Source organism: Anolis sagrei, chromosome 2 (assembly GCF_037176765.1).
Source record: "Anolis sagrei isolate rAnoSag1 chromosome 2, rAnoSag1.mat, whole genome shotgun sequence".
Taxonomy (NCBI): Eukaryota; Metazoa; Chordata; class Lepidosauria; order Squamata; family Dactyloidae; genus Anolis; species Anolis sagrei.
This window is the reverse complement of record NC_090022.1, coordinates 55857707-55863389: the sequence shown is the minus strand read 5'-3', so window position 1 is coordinate 55863389 and position 5683 is coordinate 55857707. Positions and strand designations below refer to the sequence as shown.

General features: G+C 42.1%; 1 long non-coding RNA gene across 1 annotated transcript; it reads left to right on the top strand.

Annotated features, from left to right (window-relative positions):
* The first annotated feature begins 458 nt into the window (after window positions 1-458).
* Window positions 459-2603, top strand: LOC137096390 (uncharacterized). The gene is made up of 3 exons (XR_010909427.1): window positions 459-523; window positions 1845-1968; window positions 2307-2603. It is a non-coding gene; the product is annotated as an uncharacterized lncRNA (long non-coding RNA).
* Window positions 2604-5683: the final 3080 nt, after the last annotated feature.

Here is a 5683-nt window from a genome sequence, read left to right as displayed (position 1 = left end):
GGCACAGCACAATCTTCTTAAACGGTTTCTAAGTCCTAACCAGCTTACTGGACTCCCCAACTGGGTATCTGTTCTTCGATGTGAGCAAGTTCCCTCTGACAGACTAAACCTATCTGTCCCCTCAGCGTACCTAGCTTTCCTAGAATACCCTGTCCTTTAGAGAGTACAAACAACCAGCGTGTTTTCTTCCACACCAGTTCACAGAGGGCTATTGACCCTCCAGGCCACTCTATAGCCACACCTGTCTTCAACCACCCTCCCTCAGGAATCTTCAGCTCACTCGAAAATCACCCTCTCCCTTCAGCTCAAAATCCAATCTCACTCTCTGCTGTTAAAACCCTTCTCTCCTCTCTCAGAAGCTGCCTGCCTTTTTTACAGCCACAGCTCCAGCTCCTCCCATTTGTCCTAGCCAATCCTGGGATAGCTAAGCTCCTCCCCTCTGCTGATCTGACTTTCCTGGTATTCCCTCACTAACATGGAGGCTGGGTTACTGAATTTTAGGCTTCGGCTTCGGCCTACAAAGGTATGGGTCCATTACAAATGGTGATCAGATCATGATATGAATAAACATAACAGTCTAAATAATGTACCAGTAAGGCCTTTTCGGAGACCACCATGAGAATTTCGGGGGGGGGGGTTGAAGCCCCCAAAGCACCCCCCCCCCAGCTACATGCCTGCCTCACTACAACAGAAGGGAGGGGAAGCGTAAGGAGAAAAAGGAAAGGTAACAGTTGGAAGTTCAAAGAGATGTTTTTGCCTCTTTTATCCCATGCTTTAGATCATAATATTAATTATTTAGAAGAAACCACTTGTCCCTTGTCTGATAACAAACATAATGTATTAACAAAATCAATACTGTGTGTCTGTGGTGTACTGCTTTGTATTTTATAGTATCGCTCAGGTACCCTTGGGACAGCAGGATACAAGTGATATTAACCTTGTATCCTTGTGTTTTATATAGATTCTCCTTCTAGGCACTGTTGGAAAAAAGAATCACAGAGCAATTTGTACTGTTTAAATATAGACAAGTAAAGGCTCAGCTGGGACTTGCTATTATTTTTCTCCCTAAACAAAAATACATGAAGGAAACGAGGGGTGCAGATTTCATACTGCAATCCCACCAAATACTCATCCCATAATGTTTTTCTTTGCTCTCAGCATTTTGGAGAAACTTTGGTTGCTTTTGCCCCAAACTGGCATACCACCCAATGACTTAACCTGAAATTATTGACCAACAACTTACAGCCCTTGTAAAATGTTGCAGTGTGCTTAGGCCAGCTTTCTACATTAGCTACTGTTTGGGACTATGGATTATAATTATGAGTGGCCACTAAATACCTCCTCATTTTTGTTTGATTGTTGGTTACACTCCGAGGCCTCTTAAACCTGATATAATTTAGGGCTTAGTCTAATTATTCCCAACTTGCTGGAGAGCTAGCATAGTGTAGTGATTTGAGCATTGGACTATGGTGCTGGAAATCAAGATTTGAATCCCATGGAAATCCATTGGGTGACTTTGGGCAAGTCACACTCTTTCATCAGCCTCAGAGGAAGGCAAAAGCAAACTTGTTCTGAATAAATCCAGACCAAAAAAGAAAGATTTGCCTTAGGGTGGTCATAAGTCAAAAACTATAAAGACATACAATGTCAACAATAACAATAACAACAACTGGCCTACTCTTGCCCTCTGATGCAACAATAACCAGAATTCAGAGCATTGACTGTGCTGGCTAAAGATCGGTAAGGTACAAGGTTATGAAAAACTGGTTTTGGTTGTCCCATATTTAAGGTCATTTCTGCTCAGCAGATGTTATTAATGTTATCTACCTTTTTCTGTTTTGTAGTGTTCCAAGGTGTTCCTTTTAGCACTCCCATATGAGAAAATTACGTCCTGTGGATGAGTAAAAACCATTCATTTTAGTGGGGAAACATTAAGAGACTTCTTCCTCCATGGATGTACCTGACAAGGTGAGTTCAAGGTCTGATCAAACAGACTGACTACTGTCAGTCAGAGACACCTCTATAAGAATGAAAATAAATAATTATATGAAATCTTAAAAATTTAATATGGCACTAAGTCATAATATATTAGTTTGTTTTAGGGTTCCTTTTGATGGGGAAAATATTGGGAGGTTACAGCATTTGTTGCTCTAGTTCTTGTTTTTGGGAATATATTTATTTATTTATTTATTTATTTGCTGCATTTGTTGACCGCCGTTCTCAGCCCTAGGGCGATATTTATTTATTTATTTACTTATTTACTTATTTATTTACAGTATTTATATTCTGCCCTTCTCACCCCGCAGGGGACTCAGGACGGATTACAATGTACATATACATGGAAAACATTCAATGCCATAGACATGAGGGTATTCTGGCCACCAGGGGAGCTGTTGCTTCACCATCCATTTGTGACACTGATGAAGTACTTCCTCATTCTTTGCAGGCTTGCTGGAGATTTTTATGGCATGGTAAATTAGTTAAATTAGCCTCCCCGTGTAGACAGTACCTACATTTCCTACTTGGCAGATGCAACTGTCTTTCAAGCTGCAAAGGTCAACAGCACGCTACACAAATTGGTCGAACATTCACTCCGACCCGGGCCGGCTTCAAACTCATGACCTTTCGGTCAGTAGTGATCTTAATGCAGCTGACTCCCAGCCAGCTGCACCACAGTCCCGGTGCAATATATATATATAATGCTTAAAATAATGCTGCTGTTATCCTGAATATCATCTTGCAGCTCTTAGCACATTTTATCTCTACCTTTGAGTACATCAGTGAAAGAGCAGTTTTGCAGTACAGCTCTATGATGCTAAAATAAATTTAAAACAATTCAGAATGGAGAAAATTTGCCCATCGATCTATAGGACCACCTGAGCAAACAATGTACTGGTGGGTGTTTTTATTTTCTTTCTTTCTTTTTTTTAAAGCATTTAAAAGATTTGTAGTGAAGGTTGAAGAAATAGCTACAATCAGCCACCTGACCCTCCATGGAAGAACTGTATACAAAGGCAAAAACTACTCCCAAAACCCAGCAAACCTCAAGCAGCTGTATAAAAAAAACCTTGCAGTTCTTTAAACCAATGTGCAAGACACCCATTTAAATTGCTACAAGACTCAGTTCTACCTCTAGCATAAACACCTCTTTCTTTCTTGTACTTCTCCCTCTCCCTCCCTCTCTTCCAGTCTCCTTCTTGCCCAGCAAACTGTCAACAGAAGGAGATGCTATTCCCATTCCAGGTCTGAACTGATTGTGGGTAGAGGACATATGAAGTCTGCCTCAAATCAGAAGATTGTAACTTGCCCATCTTTCCTATACATTAAACTGTTCAAGATTGCTGATTGCTGTTGCCGATTGCTGAATTCATATCTAATTACAATTTGTTTTCATTTTAGTCATCCTACCAGATCTCACCTTTATAAATCCATATTTTTTTGCAAATTTCTTATTTGTTTATACAGTGTTTTTCATTTTAAATTCTAAAAAAAGTTTGTTCTCTATTTTGGGAAATGGGGCAAGGATAAGAGACGTAATACAGTCATTTTATAGAGAAATCTGTAAGACATACGATCTTACAGAGGACCTGATCGATGCGGTCGAAGTGGTAGGATCCTTAGGGGCAAGTGACCATGTGCTCCTGCAATTTGAGGTACAAAGGAAGGCTGAAACTAAGACAAGTCAAACCCGCATTTTGGACTTTAGGAGAGCTGATTTCCAAAAAATGAAGGAAACGCTGAGCAGCATTCCGTGGACACAGATACTAAAAGACAAGGGAGTTACGGATGGATGGGAATTTCTCAAGAGTGAAATACTCAAGGCGCAATTGCAAACCGTGCCAACAAAGAGAAAAAATAGGACAAGTGCAAAGAAGCCAGAATGGATGTCCAAAGAACTTCTAACTGTGCTAAGACACAAAAGAGACATGCACAAGAAGTGGAAAAAGGGAGAAATCACCAAAGAAGAATTCAAACAAATAGCCAACACCTGTAGGGAAAAAGTCCGCAAGGCTAAAGCAAAAAACGAGCTCAGACTTGCCAGGGACATTAAAAACAATAAAAAGGGCTTCTATTCTTATGTCAGTAGAAAAAGGAAAAACAAGGAGGCGATAGGACCTCTTCGCGGAGAAGATGGGGCAATGCTGACAGGGGATAGGGAAAAGGCAGAACTACTTAATGCCTTCTTTGCCTCGGTCTTCTCACAAAAAGAGAGTCTTCAACCTCAGCAAGATGGAGTGGATGAGGGATTGGAGGACATCCAACCCCAAATTGGGAAAGAAGTCGTCCAGGAATACCTGGCCGCTCTTAATGAGTTCAAGTCCCCAGGACCAGATCAACTACACCCCAGAGTATTGAAGGAACTAGCGGAAGTCATTTCGGAACCACTGGCAATCATCTTTGAGAGTTCTTGGAGAACGGGAAAAGTTCCAGCAGATTGGAGGAGGGCCAATGTGGTCCCAATCTTCAAGAAGGGAAAAAAGGATGACCCAAACAACTACCGTCCGGTCAGCCTCACGTCGATACCGGGCAAGATTCTGGAAAAGATTGTTAAGGAAGCGGTCTGCAAACACTTAGAAACAAATGCAGTCATCGCTAATAGTCAACATGGATTTATCAAAAACAAGTCATGCCAGACTAATCTGATCTCTTTCTTCGATAGAGCTACAAGCTGGGTAGATGCGGGGAATGCCGTGGATGTAGCGTACCTGGATTTCAGTAAGGCCTTCGACAAGGTCCCCCATGACCTTCTGGCAAGGAAACTAGTCCAATGTGGGCTAGGCAAAACTACGGTGTGGTGGATCTGTAATTGGTTAAGTGGACGAACACAGAGAGTGCTCACTAATGCTTCCTCTTCATCTTGGAAAGAAGTGACAAGTGGAGTGCCTCAGGGTTCCGTCCTGGGCCCGGTCCTGTTCAACATCTTTATTAATGACTTAGATGAAGGGCTAGAAGGCATGATCATCAAGTTTGCAGACGACACCAAATTGGGAGGGATAGCCAATAGTCCAGAGGACAGGAGCAGAATTCAAAACGATCTTGACAGATTAGAGAGATGGGCCAAAACTAACAAAATGAAGTTCAACAGTGACAAATGCAAGATACTCCACTTTGGCAGAAAAAATGAAATGCAAAGATACAGAATGGGCGACGCCTGGCTTGAGAGCAGTACGTGTGAAAAAGATCTTGGAGTCCTCGTGGACAACAAGTTAAACATGAGCCAACAATGTGATGTGGCGGCAAAAAAAGCCAATGGGATTTTGGCCTGCATCAATAGGAGCATAGTGTCTAGATCTAAGGAAGTAATGCTACCCCTCTATTCTGCTTTGGTTAGACCACACCTGGAATATTGTGTCCAATTCTGGGCACCACAATTCAAGAGAGATATTGACAAGCTGGAATGTGTCCAGAGGAGGGCGACTAAAATGATCAAGGGTCTGGAGAACAAGCCCTATGAGGAGCGGCTTAGGGAACTGGGCATGTTTAGCCTGAAGAAGAGAAGGCTGAGAGGAGATATGATAGCCATGTATAAATATGTGAGAGGAAGCCACAGGGAGGAGGGAGCAAGCTTGTTTTCTGCTTCCTTGGAGACTAGGACGCGGAACAATGGCTTCAAACTACAAGAGAGGAGATTCCATCTGAACATTAGGAAGAACTTCCTGACTGTGAGAGCCGTTCAGCAGTG